The 27,163-nt window shown below is 45.1% G+C and overlaps 1 long non-coding RNA gene across 4 annotated transcripts in view; it reads left to right on the forward strand.

Annotated features, from left to right (window-relative positions):
- Nucleotides 1-24,017, forward strand: part of LOC144375284 (uncharacterized) — a 66,939-nt gene extending 42,922 nt beyond the window's left edge. For all 4 annotated transcript variants that reach the window (XR_013434912.1, XR_013434911.1, XR_013434910.1 and 1 more), the window contains 2 exons: nucleotides 18,013-18,194; nucleotides 23,408-24,017. This is a non-coding gene — a long non-coding RNA (uncharacterized LOC144375284). The remainder of the gene's footprint in view (nucleotides 1-18,012; nucleotides 18,195-23,407) is intronic.
- The last annotated feature ends 3,146 nt before the right edge of the window (nucleotides 24,018-27,163 follow it).

Consider the following 27,163-nt stretch of genomic DNA (forward strand, 5'->3'; position numbering starts at 1 on the left):
GTGCTCTGCAGCTTCCTTCCTGGAGAAGAGTCTCCTACTTCCCTTATTTAACATTTCCATCACCACCCAGACTTCCTAATGGCCTTCTTGCTTTGTTTATATACATTTTTCTTCCTGTTAGATTTTCTCTGTCCCTCCTGTCAAGCACACGCTCTGGAAGACAGGGGTTTTCATCTGTATCTGCATGTCTGGAACAAGGCCCCACACAGAGCAGGTTCTCCATCAACCTCTGGAGGGTGGGTTTGACACAATGCTGGGAGCTCACTCATGTCACTCACAGTCAGGCTTAGATGTGGCCCCTCACTGGACTTTGCCCAAGAGTCACTCCTTGCATGCAGTGAGCTCTGGGGCAGCCACTGGGTCCTGCTGAGAAATACTTTATTCCTCCTGCAGCAGATCCCTGGTACCATCAGCCTTCATTTGGCTACATCTAGTAACCCACAAATGACCATTTTACTACCAGCTATTAATTTTGCTGCCCACTTTACAGAGCTGTTAGAGGAAAATGCCTTGAGCAGCAAGATTTCCAACCCTGGGGCTCCAGGACCACAGTTAATTCAAGAGACAGATTCACAGCCTGCAGTCTAGGTGACCTTACACTGATTTCTAGGAAGCAAGATGGTGGCTGTAAGACCTTATTGAAATAACACTGGGTACTCTGAAGCCAAGGAAGGGGACTTCCCAGGTGGGAGGAGGCCTAGCACTTCTGGGCTTGATGGAGTGAAGAGTGTTGTGAAATGGAAACTTTGCCTCATGCCCACTGGGAAGGAGCACTCAAGAGAGGGTTTGAGGATCACATGATCTTGATCTTGAGGAGTGAGGAAGGTGGGACTAGCGCCTGCTCTTCCAGCCCCCAACCCTCCAGCTCCACCTGTCTCCTCTGTACAGTCAGCCTCTCCCATTTGGCCTGCTGTGTGGATCAGGGCCAAGGACACAGCCTGTCCCTTCAGTATCAGGGACTAGGCAGAGCTGAGAAGTAAGAAATTGTAGGAGCATCGACCACTCATGGCACTCACAGGCCTAAGAACGGTTGCAAATCCAATTAACTAGCAGTAATTCCAACCACTATTCATGCACAATTCCTAGTCAATTAATATGATCTGGGGTCAATACACATTTTGCCAAGTGTAAGAGGAAAAGATTTGATTGAGCCAAGAAATGAAGATTATGAAACTAATTTAAGATAATCAACCCTTGGGAAAATTTGATTTGCTGGCACATAAATAATATTGAAATGATCATAACATAAAATAGAAAGCAATAGTGGTGTATGGTGTTCCTGCCTGCTCTACCCAATAGCATCTCAGAAGCACCTGTCTAGCGTTAATTCGAGTTGAGGCCAGGGTTCTGTGAGTCCCCAGCATGGACATCTTAACACACGAGCTGCAAATCCAACTTCAGTCTCTTTCAATGATCTTTTTTGTCTCTATGGGTTCAGATTTTAAACTCTGCTCTCTGGAGGATGCAGTTTAGGTGTCTTTAAGATCATGAGGCATGCAGTTCATGAGCTGGAAGCCATATGTGATTTTCTAGTGGGGGAATGACATTGGATGCTTGGTACTTGATGTTTATAATTGAGAGAAACTGCACTCTTTGTAAAAATATGGGGGCCTTAAATCATCTGCCTATGATAAAAAAATGGCCCTGACTTGGAAAGTGTCTTTTTGGACATAAACAGAACAATTTCATAAGCCCATTCCCAATTGCCTGTTTCGTCACCAGTAGAGTCTGACAATTAGTTGACAACTTATCACTTGTCTTGTTATTATAAAACCTGAGAAGCCCCAACTCCAACTGTATGGACCTTCAGCTTTTAGGAAATGAGTCCCGGATACTTCATGGGTTATTCTGGGGGAGGAGGAGGCAGGGCCTTCTCTCCACTCATTACCAAATACAAAGGCCTGGGGATACAGGTCAGTGTTTAAGAGCCCCTGGTTCCACCCCCAGTGCCAACACAATCAAATAAAAAGTATTGACCTGAGTGTCCTCTCTGCCTTGTCTTTGGGATCCACTCAGTGGTCATTGGTTTTCCCATTTTCCAGACGAGGGCACTGAGGCTGGGAAAGGGCAAGGAAGTTCCCTGGTTTGAGGACAAGTGAGTGGTAAGGTCAGGATTTATATCCAAACTTTCTAAATCCAGGCTGGAGATCTGGGGTTATCTAATGACTGGCTGCCATGTGGACTTAAGATGTCGCCTCTTTACTTTCCACCCAAGCACAGAGGATCAGAGAGTAGAAGATTAAAGACAATTAGTCAGCTTTTTCCTAGTGTATAAAGGATCCAAGCAATAAAATCATCATTCATATTATTACACGTATGATTTTTTTTCATATTTTTCCAACCTTACAAAGATGTTCTTTTTGGTTCTTCAAACACAGTAAGAGATTAGTATCTAGATTAGTACCTAGATGTTTGGTTAGGTTTTCATTGTTGTAGCCAAGTTACCAGAGAAGACCAATGGAAAAGAGAAAAGGTTTATTTTGGTTTCAGAGTTTCAGTCCATGGTCAGCTGGCTCCATAGCTCTGGGCCCAGAGTGAGGCAGGATACCATGGTGGGGGTGTGGGGGTGGGGGGGCATGGTGGGGGAACGCAGCTCAGGATGTGGCCACTAGGAGGCATACAAAGCTCTGCTCACCAGAGACAAAACACAAACCCAAAGGAACATCCCCAGTGACCCGCCTCCTCCAGCCATGCCCTACCTGCCCACAGGTACTACTCAGTGAATCCATATCTGTGGATTTAATTGGAGCTTTTATAATGTACTCATTTCACCTCTGAACAGCCTTTCATTGTCTTGCACAAGAGCTTTAGGGAGAAGCCTCAGATCCAAACTGTGACACTGGGTGACCTCATGGAGAACAACAGAACCTAAGTTTCCTCCAGAAGAAGGGTCAATAGTGCAGCTATTACGCCAGGCCTTGCTGGGGCCTGCAGGGCAGAAGCTCCGCATTCTAACATCATGCATGCATGGGAAGAATATCTCTGCCTTGTACATATTTATATCAAACAGCAGAGTAAATATCCCACACCCCCTTCCCAGTTAAATTAACATGCCAACAAGTAAATGACCCATAAAGAAAAAGAAATGATTTTTTTTCCTACATGAAAGCTTTTATATTTGCAAACATTTTGATACCTAATAGAGAAGGTCGTAAAGCAAGCTTGGTGCATTTTCTTGACAGAGGTTTTACAAGGTTTTAAAAGGACTTTGGGTGGTGTGCAGCGTTCAACGTTTTACTCTATTATGTTCTGATGCCTGTTTATTGGGTGAGTTACTCTACGTAGCAGGGAATTTTCATAAATATTTGGTGTATTGGGGTGAAAACAAAACACTAATAAATCTTCCAGCCCATAACTGGGATGTGATGGCAATTATTCTTTTAAAGATGCCTGACATTTTTAAGAATGGGGCTTTGAGTCACACTCCAAGGCACAGTGCTTTGGGTGGATGAATATCTTCTCATCTCTCCACTCCCGTGGTGTGGAGTGGTGTCCAGGTGGCCAGCTTGTGCTCTCCAGTGGTCACCCAGGACTGTGCTGTCTGACCAGGAATCCGTCCTGCCTTCCTGGGGCCGCCCAGCTCATGCGGGAGGTCTGCTGTGAGACTCTCATCACTGAGACATGGCGTCCAGCACCACATCCAGGGAACGCCGGCTACACACCTCCATGCCAGCTCCTGGCAGAGGCCTCCCTTGTGACGAGTGTGAAAAGCATCAAAGCAAACCCTCCGCTGCCCAGGGGTGAGACCAGGGACAGTTCCACCCTCTTTGACTTCCCTTACTCTTCAGAACTCCTAATCATCAACCTTATATTATTTATGGATTTATTTATTTATTTATTTATTTATTTTGGTCCTGGGGATTGACTTCAGGGGAACTCTACCACTGAGCCACCCGTCCCCCAGGCCTTTTTACTTTATTTGAAGGCACAGCCTCACTCACTTGCAGAGGCTGACCTCCAAGTTGCCATCCTCCTACTTCAGCCTCCTGAGTCAATGGGGTTACAGGCATGCTCTGCCACACTCAGCGATAAATCCCCCTTTTAAAGGTTCCTGTGAATTGGGGTGCTATACACCATCTCCATTATAAATGAATCCTTCTTTCAGACTGAACCACAGGATATTCATGGGTTTGCACTTCAGTCTTACATCATTAATTCGACATCTAGATATTAAACGTTTACGTTGCCTCGCTTGAAGTTGGTTTGAAATGGATTCTGTCGGGGAGGCTGGGGAAGAGGGTTGCACCAGCTCACTGTGTGCGGTTTTATAACTTCAGTTTCTTACCTGTGAGCTGAATCTGCTATGCTGAACTTAGATTTTCATTCACCAAATTCCACCTGGATTACTGACAGAACAAGGGCAATAATGACCCTTTAGGACCACCTCAGAGACTTGTTCATGTCACTGCTTACTCAACACTAGGAGGCATCTTTTAAATTACTGGCAGGGGAAGAGTGCCTGTTGTTTGAGCAGTGCGCAACCTGTGTGGCTGAGGAGGGTGGAATTTCTAATGCTTCCATGCTACGCCTTACCTCATTTGACCTTCTGAGGGTAGTCCTCATGTTGGGACCTAGTGAGCAGCAAGGATCACTCTATTGACTTAAATGTCAGATGTTAGCATTAATGGGCAGCAAACAAGCACATTTCACGAACTTAGTTCAGATACCGACAAGTGATCAATGGAAGATTCCTCAGTGAGCTTTGAGACAGGCGGCGATGTCCATGTGGATATTTCAAAGGTTATTCCTGATAACCAATGAGACCCCCCTCCCTGCTGGAGGCCAGGAGGGAGCCAGGTGGGGCAGCAGAGAATGGGTGCTGGGTTCATAGGAACAGAGCTGATGCCCGGCTCCATCCCACCTCCAGCAGGAGGTGTGCAGAGGACCAGCCCCAAGCCCAGGCCAGGAAAGGTAGCTTTGCCTGCAGACCTGGGCACATGTCCCCGCAGTGAGCTGGCTTAGTGAGCAGGTGCCGGCTGCATACCGGGAAAGCCAGGGCAGCCGAGTGGCTGAGAGAGGGCTGAGCCTGAGGAGCAGGACTGGACGGTGGCCCTATGCTGGGGACTAATGTGGCACAATGCATGCAACCCGCTGAGACTCTCCTGGAGATGGGGAACTCCGACCCAGGCATGTTGCAAAAGGAATCCTGCCCAAGGAAGTGGAGAAGCAGATCAGAGGACCCCACCTCCTTCTGGGGCAGAAGCTGAGGGGAAAGGGCAGGAGCAGGTCACAGAGACAGGTCCCCTCTGGTTCCAAGAGAACCTGGGTGGGTGGCCCAGAGAGGGCACAGGGCCAGGACAGGTCACCTGGGAAGTACAGAGATGACCTGCACTGAGGCAGCCTTGTGGGCAGGGACTGGGCGCCCCAGGACACATGGGAGGGACAGTTAGGAATAAACATCACCCTGCATTCAAGCTTGAAATCCACCTCCTCCAGGAAGTCTCCAGGGGCCTCCCATCCTCTCCATACACTCCCTGAATATCAGGTGTAGACCGTTTGGCTTACTGAGTTAAAATCAGCTGTTCAATCTTAATAATCACTATACTTCATTTGAGCCTGAAACACCATCAATTGTAAGTTACCATCTTATTTTATATCATAGGATCTGCAGTTACTTTTTTTTTTTTTACGTTTGCCTAATTTCTCTCCTCAGTTACTGTGAATTCGTAAAGAATAAGAAGCATGATTTATGTTTTTGTCAACATATGTTAACTGGTAAATTCATGGATAAAGGATTATTTCAACTACAAGAAGGAAGCCTATTTGAAGGAAACACCAAATGTTTTGAGACGTTTCCATCATTTCATTATGAAGATCCACTCTTCATAAAATAAATAAATTAAAAAAATAAAAACAGCATGAACTGGTGCATTTGAAAGAGGGGCAGTTACAATTTTGCAGATTGAAATAACTCAATCAGTTTTGCTGTTTTGAAATTCTACTCACGCACACGCATGCACACTCCCAGGATCTGGGGGCTGGAAGTCCCCTGCTGTGGTCAGCACTGAGACCCAGGATGCCTGGCCATGTGGCCCTGGGTCTGGAGCTGGAGTCAGGGCTGTGGATTCTGCTGGAGTCGAGGGCCAGAGGAGCACCTTGCAGGGATTTTTTGGAGTGAATCATTTAGATAGGTCATCTTCAGTCCCTTAAAATAACTGTCTATCTTGTCTGTCCCACAGGGACCCTTCCTCTACATTTATGACCTTAAATCAGAAAATCATGATGATCAAGGTTTAAATATTTAGTTCCTGATTCCTTGTTTCATTTTCTTTATTCCTAAGTAGATCAGAGTTGGAAGGAAAGCCAGGCATTCTGAGGGAAAAGAAAAATCAAGAGCAAGCACAGAAGGAAAGACCTGCACAGTGTTTTGTTCTGTTCGCCTCGACTGGCTTGATATCAATCTCTGTTCAGTCTGATAAATACATAAGTTCCTCTGTATCAAAGAGCACACCCAGCAGGCTCCGGAAGCCAAGGTACGGGGTCTCATAATGTGCACTTCCCACCTCAAAGATCTGCTTATTGGCTGCACTCTGCACACCAGACATGGGGATCAACCAATAGGTCTAAACATGCTCACAGCACGTAATAGTTAATACGCAGACATAAATAAGTACGATCTGCATTTTCTGGATGGAATCCAAAATGGTTTGTGCCTGTGGTCTCTCCAGTCCTCCCATTCAGACAAAGGAAGGGTCTTGGCTGTTGAATCAAGGGATGCTCTTAGCGCAGCCGTTCAAGGGACTCCTGCACCCCCTCCCCAGGCTCATCTTGAGCACTTCCAAGCACAGTTTGCTGCACTCACCTCATAGAAACAGTACCACTGAAAAATAGGGATATTTGAAACATATACAAGCTTTACACTCACTCAATTCACAATTTACTGGACAAAGTTAAAAGAAAAACTATAAGAAAAATTGCTAATTCTCTTCTCTTTCCCTCCCTTCCTTCCTTCCTGGATAATCAGGGTATGAAGGAGGAAGGAAGGGAGGGAAAGAGAGCACAGAGAGCACAGAGACAGAAAGAACACAAGGCAGGAATGGAGAATGGGCTTAGCCTTGCCCGTTCACCCCTGTGAATTCTAAACTGGGCCTGTTTTTTAAATTGCATAGCCTCTCTCTGTGTTTTCTGAAGCTGCACATTTTTTACTCTGACAATACTTTTTTCTCTCTTACTTATGCTTTCTTTTGACTTTACGGTGATTGCTATCTTGTTCCCTAAGAAAAGAGAAATAGAGTTAAGAGAAAAACCGGATGGTTCAGCTGATGAGATCTCACACAAAGAGCCTAATTGCGGCCACTCTGGAGGGTCAGTGTGAGTAGCAAGTGGGGAAGGCAGAGAAAATGGGGTGAGTGGCGAGTGTGGCGTTGTACAGCTGGGGCTGCGTGTGGGCTGGTAAGTTGGGAACAGCCATCTGGATGTTTGTCTCCCCTTTTTTACTTTTTAGGTGGATTTTTAAGACACTCTAGAAACTTTTCTCCTGTTCTTCCTGTGTTTAGTAGCAGCAAGGCAGGTGCCCTGAACTCCGCAGAGTGGGCCTCCCTCACCATCATCTGGTGGTGCAAGCCGAGTTCTGGAGTAAGCAGCCCCAACTCCCACAGGAGGCCAGGAAACCAGAACCCTCTTAGTCAGTGCCACCCACAGGGATCCTGTGTCCTGGCCTCTCCCACGCCAGCTCCTCACACAGGCAGGATGCAGGTGACCTGACCGTGACCATACAGAACTCTGCCTCTCCTGTGTCCTGCCCCAAGGGTTCAGCAGATTGCCTGTGGTCCTGGGCACTTTCATGCTCCCTTGATGTCTTGTTGCGAAGTCCAGTGGTAATGGTGATGCGAGGAACCGCTCAGCCCTCCTGGCCGCTCCTGGCCCAGGGCTGCAGAGGTTCCTTGCAATAAGGCCTCAGGGCTGCTTGTGGTCCTTGAACCTGGTCGAAGTGAGATTTTAACAGCCTTTCCCATGGGAGTACCCCAAGGAGGGAACCCAGGGTGTTCAGCTTGATTCACGGGCCAGTGAACTCACTCGGGAAGATCAGCACCCATCTCACCCACAGGCGTCGTCTTGCACCTTTGCCAAGGTCAATGCACATTGTGTGTGTGATGTTTCTTGTTCTCACCGTCCTGGGACTTGGGGAGGAAATCTACTCAGATGTGGGACGACAGCAGCCTCCACATCTGAAGTTCAGATGACAGAATCCTTACAGACCATCTGCATGCTGTGGATGTGACAATAGGGAGGTCCTGACCAGAGGAGCGATTGACAGGTCATTTCAGAACTTTTGAGATATCAAAACAGAGAAATGCATGGAGAATAATGTTAAATCCACCCAATCTGTGTTTTGATGCATTGGTCTCAGATTCAAAAAAATTTAAAAGAAAGAAGTTAAAAAAAAAAAAAAAGCCATGCTGGGATGGTATGTTGAAATCGATGACTGTTACCTTCAGTTCTTCTCTTGGCCACAGTGAAGTTTCCCCTTTTATCTGAGGTGACACTATGATAAAATCAAAATATAGATGTGGTCATTGCTGTAGAGAGCCCATTAACTATGTTTTAAAACAGAATTTGGTGTCAATGTTCCCTGTGACAAAATTCTTGTTAACCAGTACAAACACATAGCAGGGCACTAAGTCCTTTGGTATATTCACAGTTCGTTATCTTCAGAAAGACGTGTGTGTGTATTTATAAATAAATAATAATATATATGTAATTTTGCAAGTATGCATGGTAAATATAAACATTATGCATATATTATTCACTTTGAAAAGTGAGATTTATATTAATACACTTTAATATTTATTTAGTATATATTTTAATGATACAATAATAACTGAGTGATGGTGAACTAGTAGACATTGTGATTATAGCTTTTTCTGAGCTATCTCACTAATTCTATGCAATGATCCTTTGAACTCGAGGTTATGGTCATACCCATCTTACAGTGGAGAGAACTTGATCTGTCTCAGGACACAGAACTAACACTAGCCAGGGCAGGGGATCCCAGGCTCTCTGACTCTGCCATGCTCTTCTCTGAGCCAGAGAAAACAGAAATGGTCAAATGATCCCTCTGCAACAGGAGCTGGGGGCAGGGACCAGGAGGACAGGTGGGTGGGGTCTGCCACTCAGAAGAGTGTCTAAAGAAGACACAGGCATTATCTGCCACAGAGAGTGCTGTCATTAGCAGCCACCCAGAAGGATGTGGAGAGGCAGCTGGTGGTCCTTAAGCCCCCTAGAAGCATATGCCCAGTCCCAAAGTCTGCAGAGACCTGGAAATCAACATTTGTCAAGCGGTATAATTATATGTAGCTAGCACAAGTACATAGACATATGTTCATGTTTACAAGTGTTCATTTGAAAATGTAAGCATTTGAAATGTAACAGTTCCTGTATCCTGTACGGGGATTTCACCATCTTTTTTTTCTTAAAAACGAAGCCTTTCAGGCATGGGATTGGGGCCAAGTGGTAGAGCACTGACCTAGATGTGTGAGGCCCTGGGTTCAATTCTCAGCACCACATGTAAATAAATGAATAAAATAGGTCCATCAACAACTAAAATGTATATAAATATAACTTTTAAAAAAAAGAGTTCCATTATTCCTTAAAAAAAAAAAAACTTTTGTGTCATAAAAAGGAATTTCCCCAGTGCACATCACCCTGGGATGGACTGATTCCCTATGAAGTTGCTGACCCTGTGACAAGGACCTTGGGCCAAGGATGGAGCATCAGTTCCAGGGAGCCCAGGGAAGCTGCTGGGGCCAGTGTTTTTTGGTCCAACCACACACAAGCTTGGGGGACCCCCACTCAGAAGATGGGCCCTCAGCAGCTACCTGTTCTCCAGAGCAAAGCCTTCTTCTCCATCTTGAGGTGCGGGGGAAGCTCCCTCTCCATCGTGGGGAGGAGCAGGGAGTGGAGGCCTCTGTCTGCACAGGTGAAGGAGAGAGAGAGTTGCTGATCCACAAGCAGAGTGGATACGGCTTTCACCCCAATCCTGCAGCCCAGCTCTGGGGATGCCACACTCCAGGGGCAGAGATGGAGCTGCCTAGCCCTGTGGCTGCCAGGCTCAGGGATGCCCACCTGCACCTGTGCACAATGGGATTCGCAGCAACTGGCCTCAGCAGGAGATGTTGGTGCCTAAACGAGGGGACCCAACGGTACCCCACAGTACCCCTCGGTACCCCACCCACCCACCCGGTGACATCTCTTGCTTGCACATCAATATGTTTGGTGAGCTCCATCTTAACTAGAGAGAAGGTCATCCCTCTTGTTTGGGTGTTACTTCAAAATAAAGAAAACCTTGACCACAGCTGTGCCTCAAAAACTGCCTGCTGAATGCAGGTGGCTCTTGAATGTGTTTTAAAGTGACAGTTTTTCCCAGGTCTGAAGGAACAAGTAGCCAGAGTATATGGCTGCTTCTGAGTGTGAGCACACACTTTGATACAATCACTGAATAATTCAACCTTTTTTCTCCCAAAACTCTACAGATCTCAGTTTCTGTTCAGTTTTTCTCTAACCAAAACATTAGAAGGCGCTATTCTGGTTTCTAAAGTGGGACGTTAGCCTTAGCGTCAAATATTTTCTAAATGATGCGTTAGTTATGTTCTCTGAAGCTCAGCAATTTTTTTTTTTTTGTCAGCCTGATACATTGAAGGGATTCACATCTCCCTGAGGATGTTAACTGTCCCTTGGTGAGATGGCACGTGGGACCTTGCCAGCATCAAACCCCTCTCCACCTGCTCACCACTGGGCCTCATTCATGAGATGGAAGCCTCCGTGCCCCATTTATTCTCAAGTCACCCACAGAAAACTTAAAACCTGTGTCCTTTCCAGAGCTTGCAATTTGCCTGCTCATATCTACAAAATAAATTCATGGTTTTCATCCCAGAGTTCTTTTTCTGTAAGCCCCATGCATCTAAACATCATTGAATACACTATTTTTTCTGAGTTGAATAATGTGAATGGTTCCAGCGGTTTTGTGTGACTTCACCGGGAATTCAGTTGTTTCTCTACTCTGACCACCCCCATAAAATATTTTTAATTATTTACCCACATCAAATGTGCCACCAACCATAAAAGTACCCCTGGAAAATAATGCACATAAATTAACAGGACCCAGGAAATGTTTAGAGAAGGAAATGTTTGCTTTGTATTCAAACAATCTTTTCGATTTGACAGAAACAAGCAGCCTGTCACAGTCTAAGTCAACATCAATTATGAATAACTGATTATTTGCAAGGAAGCGATACAAAAACAGATTCTGGACTTCTGTGGAGGCTAGAGTGAATACATGACAGTTGATGAGGACCAATTTTTTAAGTTTCTTATAGGTGCCCCCGGTGGCAAGTGTTTTATTAGTCCAAGCAATGAAACATATAATGAAATAGATCATCTTTTCACGAAATATTAGGGTCCAGTAGATGGGATAACTGTAGGTCTAAATGTGAAATCTCTTTTTATGGATAAGCTCATGGGCACTGTGGGTGACATGTTCACACTTTCTTGCCAAAGGAATGTCGCAAGCAAGCTCATAATTAAAGGAGCTACTGGGGATGATTACAGCAGAAGGCAATGGATACACCAGAGGAAAGCAAGGGAGAACAAACTTGGGGAGGGGCATGGGGGCTCAACAGCACACACAATGTCTCAGGGCCACTTCTTCCCTGTGTCTGAGGGTGTTTGAGGCATGATTCTTTATGCCTGGAGCAAGACGATGAAATAGTAAGAACTGGAGACTTCCACACACCAATCTGCAGTGGGTGAAACAACTAACTAAGTAAGGCGGTAGGAGAACTGAGTTATGGTACAGGTGAACTAGCCTTGCAGACAGCTGCTGGTCCCTCCACCTGCCAGCAGAGTGGGTCCCTACCAGGCCCCATGGAGCAGTCTCCAGGCTGGACCACAAGCAGGGGCTGCTTCACCTAAGGCCTGTGAGACCCTTGGAGCTTCTCCCTGCCACAGGGACTATTAGACTATGAGGACCACCATGGCCCATCTGTAGCACTCCTCAAGTTTTCTGGCCATAGAAATGGCAGAGGTGACATTTGGGTGGGGAGGGATAAAGAATGATAATGAAGTTTCTGGGCGCTTCTTCAGGGCTGAAGAAAGGAAACAGATAGCCAGGGGGTAAGACCTGGGCAATGGGGAGGTCATGACTTGTCAAAGGTGAATACAGAAGAAGCCAGGGAGCCTCAAATTCACCACGACAAGGAGCCGCCATAGAGGGTACAGGATTGCTCAGGGGCTGTGGGGAGAGCTTGAGTTTCCCTTTCAATGCCAAGGACAGCATGACCACAGAGCCACATGGATTGTACATCCGCAACACTGGGTACTTAACACAATGCACCTTCTAGACTTCCAAAGCCACGTGGGAGGGGCAGCACCTACACTTCTCACTGTTATTAACTTCCCATTTTCTGGGCATGGCCTGGTTGGAAGGACAAAGAGGGGAAGTCATGTTACTGGGGCCAGGACCACCCAATGGGAGCTGAGCCCACAAGCCCTGGAGAAGACTTTGCCGTGGCTGAGCACCTGGTCTGAGGGAGAGAGCAAAGGTGGAAGCACCCAGGACTCTCCCACCTTGCCATCTCCCATCTCCCGTTCCTCCTGCTGTCTCCTGGTAAAGCAGGGCACGGGTGGTGAAGAGTTGCGTGCTGGCAGGCATGTCACCATCCCATGTGCCCTGTGAACAGCACATGCAGCAGAGACCTGGCAAAGAAGCAGGCTGTGTCACTGACTGCAGTTTGGGGAGGGCCACAGGGAAGCGTCCTCCACACAGCAGGCTGGGTAGCCTTGGGCACACCAGAATCCCAACAGTCACACCCCTTTCTGTTTGGGAGAAGTCGAGGTGTCAGTCCTTCATGGGTTTCACTCAACTTATTGCCAGAGGAAAAGAAGGGTTTTAAAAAATGCACAACTAATTAAGATTCTCATGTTAGAGAAGGTTTTTGCAAATGAGATGACTGATGTGACTTGTGTTCAATGACCTCTGGGTATGAGAGGTCGTGCCACTGCCATCTGTGGTCTGGGCAACTTAAACCGAAAATGAAGGCTGACCTCTGCAGAATGACCAGCACAGAACCAGAAGCAGAAATATTCTTTTTGTTTTTATTATAAAAACATTGGCTTGGGTTAAAAACAAGCCTCAGAAATCATTCCTGAGTCCTCCTACACCCTCCCCTCATCTTCGGGTCATCTCTGTGGAGCTTCTCCACCTTGGATTGACATTTTCTATGAAGAGAAAGTAAGAAACTTCCACAGTTTGACACGGCTGAGCTCAAACACTGGGTGTGCAGGCTAGCTGACATTTGCCAATCCCTATCTCAGGTTGTAAAGCCTTACCCACCTTTATTTAGATAGAGGTAAGGATTTCCGATGGAGAAAGAAGACAAGGAAAATGTTACTTGTGTTGATCTTATTTTCTCAGCTATGCCAGCAAGTTTGCAGTCTCCACTTAGCAGAAACAACGGGGCTTAATTAGAAATATTTTTCTCAGAAGGTCTGAGAGGAGATATATGTATTATGTATGTATTCTAACACACACAAATATTAGAATTAAAGCAGAAGGTAATTATAGAAGTTCTTGCTTCCTACAGTTTTACTTTCCATGGGTTTGGTTATCCACAGTCAATATGCAATTTCAGCATACCAATTGTCAAATAGACTTTTTGTGAATTTTAAATGTGTGTCTAGTTATCTATAGCAATGACATCTGCAGCATCCATCCCTGTCCCTCCTCAGACATGAATCAATGCTCTGTCCAATGATGTATATGCTACCCACCTGTTAGTCATTTAGTGGCCATGTTGATTACCAGATCAACTGCCCTCGTATCACAGAACAGTCAAGTGTTCAAGTAACCCTTATCTTATTTGATGATGGCCCCAAAGTACAAGAGCAACAAGATTGGTGATTCAGATAGGCCAAAGAAAAGCCCTAAAGCACTTTCTAAAGGTGAAATTATTGACTGGAGAAACATTCACATGCTGAAGCTCTTTGGTAAGAATGAATCTTTCACCCATGAAATTGTGAAGAAGAACAAAGAAATACAAGCTAGTTTTGCTGTCACACATCAAGCTGCAAGTAATGGCTACTATGTGTGATAAGCATTTAGTAAAGTTGGAAAAGGTCTTAAGTTTGTGCATGTGTGTGTGTGTGTGTGTGTGTGTGTATATATATATATATATATATAAAATAAGTTTGCATATATGCCATATAAAGTGTGTATATATATTATATATATATGATATGTATATATATATATATATATATATATATATTAAAAAGCATAGCATTTTTCATGGTTTCAAGCATCAAGCAATGTATCCTAATGGATAAGGGGGAGCTATTGTATATATATTTAAGACAAGCACTCTTGTTACCTGAAACTGTATTTTTTGCATGGGTAAACACTGACAAATTCATTAGATATGTTAGTCAGTTGCCAGAGCCCAAAATACTTTCTCAAGTGTTAAGTCTCCAGGCTGAAATATTCCAATGCCCACTGTTTTCCTGAAAATCAATGGTGCTCTGGGCGATCCTGTTCCTGCGTGCTCTCTCCTTGACCTGCAGCCAGATGCTCATTACTGGGCTGGAAACAGGTGGAGGCCTGTGTTCAGAAAGGATGCCATTCTCATCCACCAGGCACCTTCCTGAAGACCCCTCTGGCCATCTTGTTTAAGTGTTTCCTTGATGCTAATTGCAGCTCCATATACTCTCAATAAAGAAATTCTATTAAAAATCCCAGTTAAACTACTATCCTTTTAATTCCCACAATTCCTCATTTTAAGTAATGCCAATGGCTCTTGAAATAGTTTCAGTGGCTTGCTTTGCAGCCTATCTGCAGATGCCTCTCCCACTGTTCATCCTGCTGGACACTCAAGAGCTCACAGCCTGGGAAGCTGCCAACCAAGTCATTCTATAAATCCCTTCAGCTCACTCTTTTTAAAAAGGTGAGCAATTCATGGCAACAGAAATTTTGTGAAGAGCCCCATGCTATCAAGACAATGGAGAACAGCAAGGCCCTTCAAACAAAATTGCTTTCCTTTCCTGTCACCATACAGAAAGGGTGAATTGTGCCAAATTGTGTGTTCCAAGAATAGACCCCACAACGGAGCTAAGCCAGTCTTCACATGGGAGAGAGGAAGCCTCATCTGGGGGAAAGAGGAATAAGGAACCTGTTTTTTTTTTTTTTTTTTTAATGAGAGTGAGGACACACACACACACAGAGAGAGAGAGAGAGAGAGAGAGAGAGAGAGAGAATTTTTAATATTTATTTTTTAGTTCTCGGTGGACACAACATCTTTGTTGGTATGTGGTGCTGAGGATCCAACCCGGGCCGCACGCATGCCAAGCGAGCGTGCTACCGCTTGAGCCACATCCCCAGCCCAAGGAGCCTGGTATTTTTATGCATCCTCCCTCACGTGGACTTTGGGTTTAGGAGCTTCTAGTCTCTGGGCTTTAATTGCAAAAAGAGAGTATCCATGCCTCCTGTGCGTGCTCATAGTGAGGAGGAAGAGACATGAGCAGGTAGTCTCTCAAGGGATATCATTTGGCCTTTTATTCTCAAGGGTACGAGGCCTTCTTTCCCTCAGGAGACTATTCTCAGGGTCATTTCCTTCTTATAATTTCTAAAACCCCACCACATCCCTCTCTGCACCCTATTTAGAGCCACCACCAGACAATCTGTGTTCCCACTCTGATGCCACCACCAACTTGCTGTGCAACTCAGTTTTTGACTTGCAGATTTCCACCCTTTATCAGCAGTGAGCTGACATCCATCCTCCCTGACATGGAATTAGGTAACTGATTCTCACTTTGTTGACTGAACCCCTGGAAACATAACTAGGCATCCATTCAGAAAGCATTTTACGTACCATATATGCAAAGGTGTAATATCCAGACAGTCCCGGATGTAGGCTTTTCTGACTTTATCATGGTGCCAAATTGATGTGCATTCAGTATGAACACTACTTTGAATCTTGCTCTTTTCCTGAACCAGCAATATGTAGTATGACACTCTCTCACAATGCTGGAGGGTGGATGGGGGTGGCTTCTTGTCAGCTCCATGGTCACCAGGGGAAGAAACCAGTTCTCTACAGTGTAGTGCATTGCTAAGCCATGACACTTGGTCAATCACATGCATTACATGCACTTCAATTTAGGATAATTTTAGCTTGCAATGGACTCCTCAGGATGTAACCCCATTCAAAGTCAGTAAATCTATATTTCCCAGGCAAAGTCTTTTATAATGGCTCATTTCAGGAAAAGGAGATGGCATCCCAGAGAAGATATCAGCCTGAATGTTGTCATCCCACCTGCCATTACCCTTGGAAAAGTAGAATTGTCTCTTCTTCATCCCTTGATCACCAGAGCTTACCTGCACACATACAACCTCCTCAGCCCAGTTCTGTGTGGCAACAATTGGAACCAACTTGGAATCACTACTTCTACGTGGATGAATGAAATTGACGTGGAGTTGGGAGAGTAGATGGACTTGGGTTTTACTTCTTCAATCTATTCACTATTGATGGGGTTAGTTGGGATAAGAAATGGCATCATCAAACCACAATGTTCCCTTTTGCAAAATTGAAATAATACTACCTCCATTGCACAGTGGTTGTGAGGGTTAAATCAGATGATATGGTAGGAGAACTTCATCAGAGAAATAGGCACACAAAATTCTCAAGGAGGGACAGCTGTGATGGTCACATTTGAAACTCTACGAGGTCCACAACTGAATTTGCTCTCACTACTGATAATTATTTGGGTTACATATTTACACAAGATAAAAATGCAGTTTCATTTAAGTAGAAGTCTGGGTTGTAGCCATGGCTGTCAGGAGAGCCCTCAGGGGCCCAGACCCTTGCCATTTGGGGGACTCAGCCATTCCTGGGCAGTCTTCGCTATGCCACTGGGTAAAACTGGTGCTCTACCATGTCCCTTGGGGGCAGCAGAGAGTGGACATCAAGGCAGGGGGACCTGCTCTTTCTTTCAAAACTGTAATTCAGAAGATGCCCACAAAGTGGAACCCAATCATTGAACTGTATCTAGCTGCAAGATGTTGGAAAGTACTGTGCTCTGGTCATCTGGTTGAAAATATCTATTCTGTGGCTGTTTTGTTTGTTTGTTTGTTTGGGGGTTTTTGGCGTGTGTGGGGGGCGCTGCAGAATGAAGGCAAGGGCGTGTGCATACAAGTCCAGCTCCCACCACTTGTTGCTCTCCTCAACCTGGCAAGGAAGCTTTGAATTGAGGTCAGCATCTTGCTCTGTATAGTTCACTGTTGCCACCTAGTGCATTCTCGGTGTTGGGAAGCCACCACCTCCATCCAGTTTCAAATTATTTTCATCTCTTAAAAAGAAATGGTGCCCAATAAGCACCGTGGCCCCAATTCCTCCCTCACTCAGCCCCTGGCAGCAGGAGTCTGTCCTCTGTCTCTGGAGTTACCTATTCCGGATGTTTCATATGAATGAAATCACAAAATACATGACGCTTGGTATCTGGCTTCTTTGACTTAACAATAGAATATATTATTTTTCACTCAAAAACAACCAACCCATTTTTAAAAATAGGCTAAGAACCTGACTGCACATTTCTCCAAAGAAGACATACAAGTGACTAATATGTATTTGGGGGTAAAAAAAGGATTCCCATATATCTAGTCCCTAGGGAAATGCAAATAAGAACCAAGGGATTTTAAAGTACAGTGAATTATTTTTTTTATTATTATTATTTTTATGTGGTGTTGAGGATCGGGGTCGAACCCAGCACCCCGCGCATGCCAGGTGAGTGCGCTACCCCTTGAGCAACATCCCCAGCCCCAGAATACAGTGAATCATTGCCCACACATGAAAGCTTGATTTGCAAAGATGGGGAACCATGACCCTCTGTTCTTCCACGGTTGTCCTGATTGCGAGGTCTGGCCCTTCAGCGCAGGCCGCAGGATTGGCAGGGGCAGAGATGGCTTTCCTAACATGGCCCAGGGGAGTCCATAGGGAATAATTACACAGGAACCCTCTCACCACCCAGGTATCTTTCCGCTGTCCACGTGACCACGCGAGGTGACATTCTGCCAGGAGAACATGATGCTCTGCGGGAACCACATGAGCAACACACAGCCCCTTACTGAGAAAGCTTCCAAACTATAAAACTGCAGTTGAGAAGGAAATGAAACATGAAGGTCGATGCCTCGCAGAAGGAAAGGAACAGCGGTAAGTGATCTGAGCCCAGCGTCTGCGAGACTCGGAAGTTAACTCTGCTTTCTTAAGTGACCAGAAAAGGTGCTTTTTGTGAGAATAAATGAATGTGTGCATGTGTGCGCATGTGCGCGTATGAGTGTGTGTGGGTGTGAGCATGCGTGCCTATGTGCAGGGGGTGTATTTCTGCAAATAAGTCCGGATTCCTAGGTGATTCATAAATTCTCACCCTTGGTCATTAACGCATAATCTTTTTCATTTTCCATAAATAATCATTGCTTCTCTAAATTTAGAAAAAATGATTTTAAAAATAAGGATGACACCCACAGCGGTGTGCCGCCATGTCCTTTGAATGGGCACAGTCATTCTTGTTGCAAAAAGTATGTAACCGGGAGACTGAACTGTTCATCTGTCAACTCTGTGAGATGCAGCCCATTTATAACTTTCACACAGCTGATTAGCTACAGCTCCCTCCTTGCACTCTTCCAAACGCTCTGGGAGAACTAGAGGAGCAGGTGGGGCCTCCTGGCTTTGTGGAGGGCAGAGGGCAGGGGAAGGCCGGCATGCCTGGGCAGCTTGGGCAGTGCCCTATAAGGCTGGGTTCCCACCTAGGGTTAATGCAGGGTGACTGTAGGCTGATCTGCAATGTGTATCATGTTTATATAGAAGAGGTGACACAGACCAACAGATCCTCCCCTAGAACAACACAAAAAATGTAAAACTTGATGTTTGATTGCAGTGACTTTTTGATTTTAATTGCCTATGGCAGTCGCCCATGCGCAGGAGGCGCAGTGAGATCTCAATGAAGGAATCCATCCTAGAAAGAGCAGATGGAACTCATCGGCTGCCACTAGCTCCCCTATTTGTCTTGTGTGTGCACTGAGGACATTTAAGGGCTCACATTCTCCAAAGAGAATACAAACAGGATGAGCAGCCAATGGAAGTGCGTTTGTTCCTCAGGATGTGGAGGCCACATGTTTGTCTGTAGAGTCACTCATGCCCTGAGGGATCAGTGTTGAGGTTCTCCCACCTGCTGAGCCAGGGAGAGGGGGAGCCCAGGCCATGAAAGCTGGAGCCCACTGGAGGTACTCAAGGGGCTCCTGAGGCTCCCATGCCCCACTTCGGTCAGTCCTCGGAACAGTTACCCAGCATTAACCCCTGACCCCTCAGCACCAGGAAAAATGCATATATAGGGGCCTTGCTTGTTGGCTCCAGGTCTGGAGGACCTCCTGGGCACCCTCCTGGGCACCACCCCTGGGCAGGTCTGTCTCAGCAGCTTCTCTTACCTTGAGGCTCCTTGAGGGTCAGGCTCAGCTTCCACACACCCTATAGGTGGGTCCACCGAGGATCTGGCTTCCTGGAGAGTCAACCACTGAGTGACACCTAAGGAAAGTCAGGGAACAGCCCTTGAAAGGAGACCAGCTGGTCTCCTTTGACTTGTATCCCTCCTGTCCCCTAGAAGTGGTCTCATAAAGAGCCAATGGTATCCAGTTGATCCCAGATAAACATTCCCCGGGATGGTTGCTGCTCCCTGGTGATGCCTGCCACTGTGTCCTGGCTCTGCCCACCCCTCTGACTTTTCTCCCTGCTCTGTCCCTGGCTCACTGACCTGCCAAGTGGTGTCCAGAGCCACTTCCCACCATGCTTTGTGCCCTGAGCACCAGTCCTACTCAACCTTCTGGCTACACCCTCGGCCTTCCCAACCTCTGTGTTCCTTTCACAGCGAAGCTTCCTCAACCGTCTCTATCCCAAAAAGCTATCCAGGTGACCAGGTGGAACATGGAGGACCTTTAGGGCAATGAGCCACTTTGTGTGACACCACAGTAGTCACCCTACACTTGTGTTTAGTGTGAGGGACAGTGGGAAGTGAGCCCTGTCGCAGCCTGGGGGTCTCAGGTGACAATGACAGTCAGTGCAGACAAAGTCTGGGGGGAGGGGGTTGCTGGGAGTGGGAGGCTGGGCACAAGTCAGGAAAAGGGAGGTACAGAAATCCTCATGTCTTTCTTTCTGTTTCTCTATAAATATTTTATAACAAAAAAACTTAAAAACCAAAACAGCAACAAAAAGAGTGTTCCCATCTGGTGTTAAACATTTTCCATTTTCGAGAGGACATTGGGGTCATTTTCTGTCAAACTGTCCTATGGTGAGCCCCAAGCCGGCAGCCACTGTGGTGAGCATCAGTTGTGACCCCACACTCACCCTCTCTTGTTCACCCTGCGTGACAGGGACCTCTCCTTCCTCCTGCTGAAACAGGACATCAGTAGATTCGTATTCACTTCTGGAGCTTGAACTTGGAATTGCTGACAATTAGTAAATATCATTAAAGAGAAGTTTAAGAAGTGCTTGCTCCCTGGAGCTCACCCTCTCCTGCTGCTCTTGGGAATTCTGCCATGGTCACCCTGAACAGGAGTGTGCTAGCCTGTAGGATGACTAGCTCCATGTCCATGGGACCCTGTTCCCTCTGCAGAGAGCCAGCACCAACTGTCACACCCCTAGTGAGGCCACTCCACCTCTGGTGACTACATGAGCCCATCTCAGCTGAGGCCAGACCAAATTCCCAATCCACAGAATTTGGAAAAAGTAAATAGTTCTATCTAAAGCTGCTCTGTTTGCAGATTCTATCATCTGTTAGGCAGGAAAGATTATGGACATGCATGATAAATATCTGTGGAATAAATGAATTAGTAATTACAAAAACTCACAGAACCTACAAAAACTACAGCCCAGGAGGCCAAGGCAGGAAAATCACAAGTTCAAGGCCAGCCTCAGCAACTTAGTGAGAGCCCTTTTAAAATAAATAAATAAATAAATAAGGGAAGAGTCAGGTGCAGTGTAATCCCATCTGTAATCCCAGCAGCTTGGGAGCCTGAGGCAGGAGGATTACTAGTTCAAAGTCAGCCTCAGCAATGGTGAGGCAGCAAGGAACTCAGTGAGACCCTGTCTCTAAACAAACTACAAAAAAAAGGCTGGGGATGTGGCTCAGTGGCCAAGTTCCCCAAGTTCAATCCTCAGTACTCCCCCCTCCAAAAAAAAAAAAAAAGTATAAAAGGGCTGGGGATGTGGCTCAGTGGTTAAATGCCCCTGGGTTAAAACCTTGGTACAAAAAAAAAAAAAAAGGAGAAAAGAAACTTACAAAACCAGCTATTCATGTGCTCATATATATTTATTTTCACCCACCATTGGCATTGTGGATAGTATACACATGAAATCCTTGCTGGTGCAAATTAAGGAAGCTGAATTCTCTCTGTTAAAACATCTACTTCATTGGTAAGATTCTATAGATATTGCCTTACTGAAATTATTGGCATAGATATTTCCAATTGGGAGGAATCCAAGTCATTATCAACTCCAGGATCCAGCTTCTAGCAGAGAGGATTGGGGATATAGTCAGGGTCATGCCGGCAGCAGCCATAGTTTGGATCTCAGAGCCTGGACCCAAGGTCAGGGAGAGTCCATGTGCTGAGGAGCAGGGCAACTGCGCCAGTTTCCTGGGAAAAGAAGGTAGTACCTTGCCCCCTGGGGAAATGCATTTTGGGGAAACTTGCAGGTGAAGAGGGCGGCTGTGGTGCTGATGGTGGTGCGAGGGCCGTGGTGGGGCCGTGGCTCATGGGAGATGCCAGTGCAGAATATGGTGATACTAAGGAGAGGGGCGACAGGCCTCCCCATTGCCACAGGACTGTGGGCAGAGCGCCCTCCTCTCTTCTGTTGTCTTAGCAGCTTCCACAAACACCAACTGATGCTAACGAGCAGGTGCATCAGTATCATTGTGAGAGAATTAAAAAGCTACCAAAAAGGGGGGGGGGAACCCAAGTGTTTACTTATTGTTTTTATAAGTTCTTAATATGTCGCCAGTAATCATCGAGTCTTCTAACATCTGGTAACTTCTTGCATTTGTTTCCAACTCAACCTTTTTAGAAGTTTTTCACTCTTTCTGCACTTTCTTTTTTTTTAATCACGAGAAAGATTTCTGATAATTCATGCCCTGAAGAAGGAAATCATACAACCCTGCAGCACGAATTAGTTCAAGATTATGCTAATAAAAACAATTATCCCCAACTTTTACGGTTGTGATAGATGTTTACATTTCTCATTTTAACCTTTTACAATAAAGGAAACAGAGAAGATGGACATAGAAATGCCAACTGCACACTCCTACAGCGCATGTTTGTTGAAAAGCTATGTGGTTTAAAAAATAAACACAATAAAACTTTTCAAAGAGAGCTCACGGCCTAATTGATATAAATTGCAGCCATCTGCTTCAGCTTCTTGGGAGAGGTGCTTAACATTTCTAAAAGGCAATTTCCCTGGTGGGGCTGCTCTGTGTCCTTCCTTGATGACATCTAATGGAAGGCCCCATTCCTGTCTCTGGGACCACATAGTTATGTAACCAGCTGTAGTCACCTCACAGTGGACCTCTGCAGGAGGCAGAGGCCATCTGGTCATAGATGACAGTGCCATGCTTAGATTTAGGGCCACTGAGGTCCCTGGGTAATAGACTATTGATCTCAACTCGGGAGTCATATTTGGAAGGGCCAGGCTGGCCTGGGAGGGTGTTAAAGTGACTGTGGCGCTGTGGCAGAGATGGCGCACAGAGCCTCAGGTTGAAATGACTTCCACTGGGACAGGTTGAGCTCAGCGCAAAAGGGATCAAGAGGGGGTCGAGAGGCTAGTCTGTGCACTGCCATGGATGACTCCCTAAACTCCACCCCTAGCAATCAGAGAAGCCTTGTCTGACTCGTTGCTTTTGCATGTTATATTTGAGTTGAAATTTCACTTTTTCTGCCTCTGGGAAATATTATTTGCAAATACATTTGCTCAGAAACCAAAGGTATTACTGCTGTTGTTGTGTGTGTGTGGGGGCGGGGGACTATGGTACTCTATACTTTTAGGATTATAGTTGAGAAAAGTTACCAAAATACAAACATTTCTGCCTCTTGGTGTGTATAGGGGGGTTAATTTGTACCTTTAATTCTATTTTTCTTTTTTAAAAAATAAGTCAGTAAAGTCCGATTGCTCCAAAGTCCATATAGTTAAATGCCTTTAAAAGGAGAATTTAGCCATGTTTTTAAAAGAAAAAAACTTGTCTTCAGCTGGAAAAGCAGGCAGCAGGGGTCTTGTCCCACAGGACCATGTTCTCACAGCTACCCACTTGTCATTGTGATTCAGTCTGATGGGAAATGACACCCTTCCCCACTGTCATTAGTTCATGTCACTTTAAATTCTCTCAGGCTTGGGCACGTGAGTCACAAACACTCACAGACTCTCCTGAAGAAGGGCAGCAGGACTCCGGCGTGCAGAGTGTGTGCGTGCAGGAAGCTTGAAGTTGCAGAGGATCCTCAGTGGTCCAGCCAGCCACCTGCCCAGGGAGACTTCAGAGGCTTGACCTGGAAGGAAGGAGCCACCGGTTTCCCACCAAGCTATGGGAATGCTTCACCGTTCCATTTACAGGGTCTAAATATTAAACTGCCAAAGTTGTAATTGGGGTTGTTTCTCTAGCCTGTGACAAACGCCTGAAGCTTTTTTTAATGACTGTGAAATATGGCTTGTCATTAAATGAACAGATGTGATAAGACCTAAAAAACCTGAAAGAGGTTGAGCATGAAATAACCATTTTTAACACAAAGCAATTTCCTCCCCAGCCACGGGGCAGAGGAGTTTAGATTTTCTTGAAAGAATTCCATCTCTACACTTCAGAAGCAAACTTGGCTAAAGATATTCCTATTATAACAGTCCCCCCCTTATTCCGTTTTCCTTTCTGCACTTTCAATTACCTGCAGTCATCCAAAGTCTGAAATACTAAATGGAAAATTGCCGAAATAAACAATTCATAAGTCTTAAGTTTCACGCCATTCTGTCATTCTGAATTACGGGGTGTAATCTGATATCATCTAACTCCATCCCGCTCCATGATGCATCCCTTAGTCCAGTGTATCCACACTATATACACTACCCACCCATTAGTCACTCAATGGCTATCTTGGTTATCAGAGTAACTGTCACAGTATTGTACTTCCTAGGTCCACATAACTCTTATTTTATTTAGTACTGGTCCCAATTCACAGGAGTTGTAATGCTGCCAACTGCCATCTACTAAAAATAAGGCTTAAGTACTTCCCTTATGTAGTATCCTTCATGATCCCAAAAAGAGTAAGTAGAGTATAATAAGAAATCTGAGAGAAAACATATTCACATAACTTTCAATACAGTATGAAAAAAATTACTTTTTTTTTCTATTTTTATAATGTTATTGTCATTAATCTCTTAATGTTTCTAAATTACAAATTAAACTTGATCATAGATATTTATGTATAGGAAAACACACAGCATGTATCTGTGTTGATATGGGTCTGTATGTATATATGTGTGTGTGTGTGTGTGTGTGTGTGTGTGTGTGTGTGTGTATTTAGGTACTATCTGCATTTTCAGGCACCCACTGGAGTTTTTGGAGTGCACCCCCTTCAGATAAGGGGTGGAGGCCACTATGTCAACTCTTACAAACCTTATGTTTTTCTCCGAGGGCTTTCCTCTGCCTTTACGGTGGTCCCTCCAACGGAGACAAGTAGCTCTCTTCTTCAGATTGGATGGAAAAAAGGAAATCAATCTGGGTAAAATAGGTTGAGACTTAAAATGTTTAAGTAGCAATTACTCTTATCTACATTGCCCTTCCTCTTTGAGTGCAAAGTCAATTTGGAAATCAATTTATTTTTTTAAGATGCTCTTCTAAAGCAGCCATGGTGGTGCACACCTGTAGGCCCAGTGACTTGGGAGGCCGAGGCAGGAGGACAGTGTGTTGAGTTTGGCAAATAAGTGAGATTCTGTCTTAAAACATTCTTTTAAAATCTTAAAATAAAAGGTGTTTTTCTAGTTCTTCCTCAGCTTCCCCTACACTGACAGGAAATGTTGCTAAAAGTCCTCAAGCCCAGGGTCTTCCCATGGCTGTGCTGCCTCTTGTGTCTTTAAAGATCACTTCCCCCTTTCTGCTGTCTGCTGTCCCCAGCCCCAGGAGACAATGAGCCAAACCCAAGCCAGCCACGACCACCTGGCTCCCTTTATCCAGTAGTCGAGCATGTGTGGCCCATGCATGTACAGCAAGGTGCTAAGCAAGGCTGGCTGGGGTCATTGGGCATGATTTCCTTCTTTTTCTTTTTTTTCTTTCTTTCTTTTTTTTTTTTTTTTAGGTGAGTACCAGGGATTGAGCCACATTGCCAGCTCTTTTCTGTATTTTATTTAATGACAAGGTCTCACTGAATTTCTTAGGGCCTTACTAAATTGCTGAGACAGGCCTTGAACTTATGATCCTCATGCCTCAGCCTCCCAAGATGCTGGGATTACAGGTGTGTGCCACCACTCCATCCTGATTTTCTTCTTAATACACAGAAAACAATCCCTGCAGAGCTAAAGGCCTGCTTCTGCCTGCACGTCCCTCCCTGCTGTGCTCAAAGTCCTGGAGGACAAGATTCCTGACCATGTGGTGGTCCATTGTATGCATGGATCAAAATTTATTGACCTGCTCACTAATTGGAGCATCTGAGTGGTTTTTACCCTTTGCCTGTTGTGGACCATGCTGCATGTTAGATTTTGTTGGATCACCTCTTCTCAATTATCATGACTATTTTTTTTTATTTATATTTTTTAAAATTTTTATTGTTCGCAGTAAAAAAAAAAGGAATCATAATGTCACTTTCACAGTTATTTTTGTTATTATTGTTGTGAGACTTAAGAGGTGATGCATATAAAAATCCTCAGAGCCCTTAGACTCTGTTTGGCATGAAGTTGATGCTCAATTTGTGTGTGCAGTGGGCATCATCAGCACCAGCCTGAAGACTTTGTCCACCTCTCACGCTGTCCTGAGAATGACATCCGTCTGCTCTGCAGCATCTTGAATGGAAACCAAACCTGAAGATGGAGATGGCTGTGTCTGATGGTGACTGGTGAAAACTGGGGCCTCTGCAGGGCTGCAACTTCAAGGACCCCGTTCGAGACGTCTCCTTGCCTTTCAGATTCCAACTCTCCTTGAGTTGAGGGACTGTGGCTCTCCACTGGCTTTCAAAGAGCCAGAATAGGGGTTGGCTGGATTTAGGCTCCCAGAAGGGTCTAACTAGAAACCCCCATGTCATGAACTTAGGAGAGATTTTTGGACATGAAAAAGTTGACTTTCCCACTTGAGGACCTCTATTTGGTAGAGTTGGGCTACCCAGGAGGCCAACTTGGTCAGTGATAGGAATTGGGTAGACAGGAAATCAGAGCCAGGAACACAGTTGGATCCTAAAGTGACATTCTATCCTGTTTAGAAGGAACTATCTTCTTATACCATAAATCTCTACAGTATCAGGAATTATTTTAAAAGCAAATTTTTTAAAAAAACATCCAGTTACTCAAGATGGACATCTATTTTCTTTTCATATAAAATATGTTGCTCTTATTTGTCAGTTAAGGGCTGATGAAGCTCTCCTCAGTGCTATCAGTCTAAGGCTCCTTTAAGTTTTCTTCATGATCCAAAAGTACTATCAAGGCTCCAGCCATTGCCTGTATATTCTAAGTATTAGTAAATAAAAACAACAGGACCCAAGTCTCACCCTTTCTGGATAGTCACCTACAATACCTTGCATTTATATGTCATCGTTGAGGGGTGCTGTGCTCTGGAAGCCATCAAGGAGACTGTCTTTTAACAGAGCAATGACAAATGATGTCCAAGAGGTGTTTGGTTGTTTCCAGTGTGCCTGTTCAAATTGGACTCCAAAGAGTTGATTTTTCATCGTATCCTTACTCAGATGGGACACAGAAAAGAGCTTTGAATTGTTCTCATGAGGGAGAATAGAAGAAAACTATTTTACATACACACAAAGGTGCAAAGAAAACCCTACACTGTTGAACCCTGCAGGACTGGAGGTCAACATGTACAGGTGATTTTCTACTATGCAGGTGACCTGAAGCTTTAGGATTTGTGTAAACAGATATGCTTACTGCATTTGAATTTGGAAATA

The sequence above is a fragment of the Ictidomys tridecemlineatus genome, chromosome 2, assembly GCF_052094955.1.
Source record: "Ictidomys tridecemlineatus isolate mIctTri1 chromosome 2, mIctTri1.hap1, whole genome shotgun sequence".
NCBI classification, from domain to species: Eukaryota; Metazoa; Chordata; class Mammalia; order Rodentia; family Sciuridae; genus Ictidomys; species Ictidomys tridecemlineatus.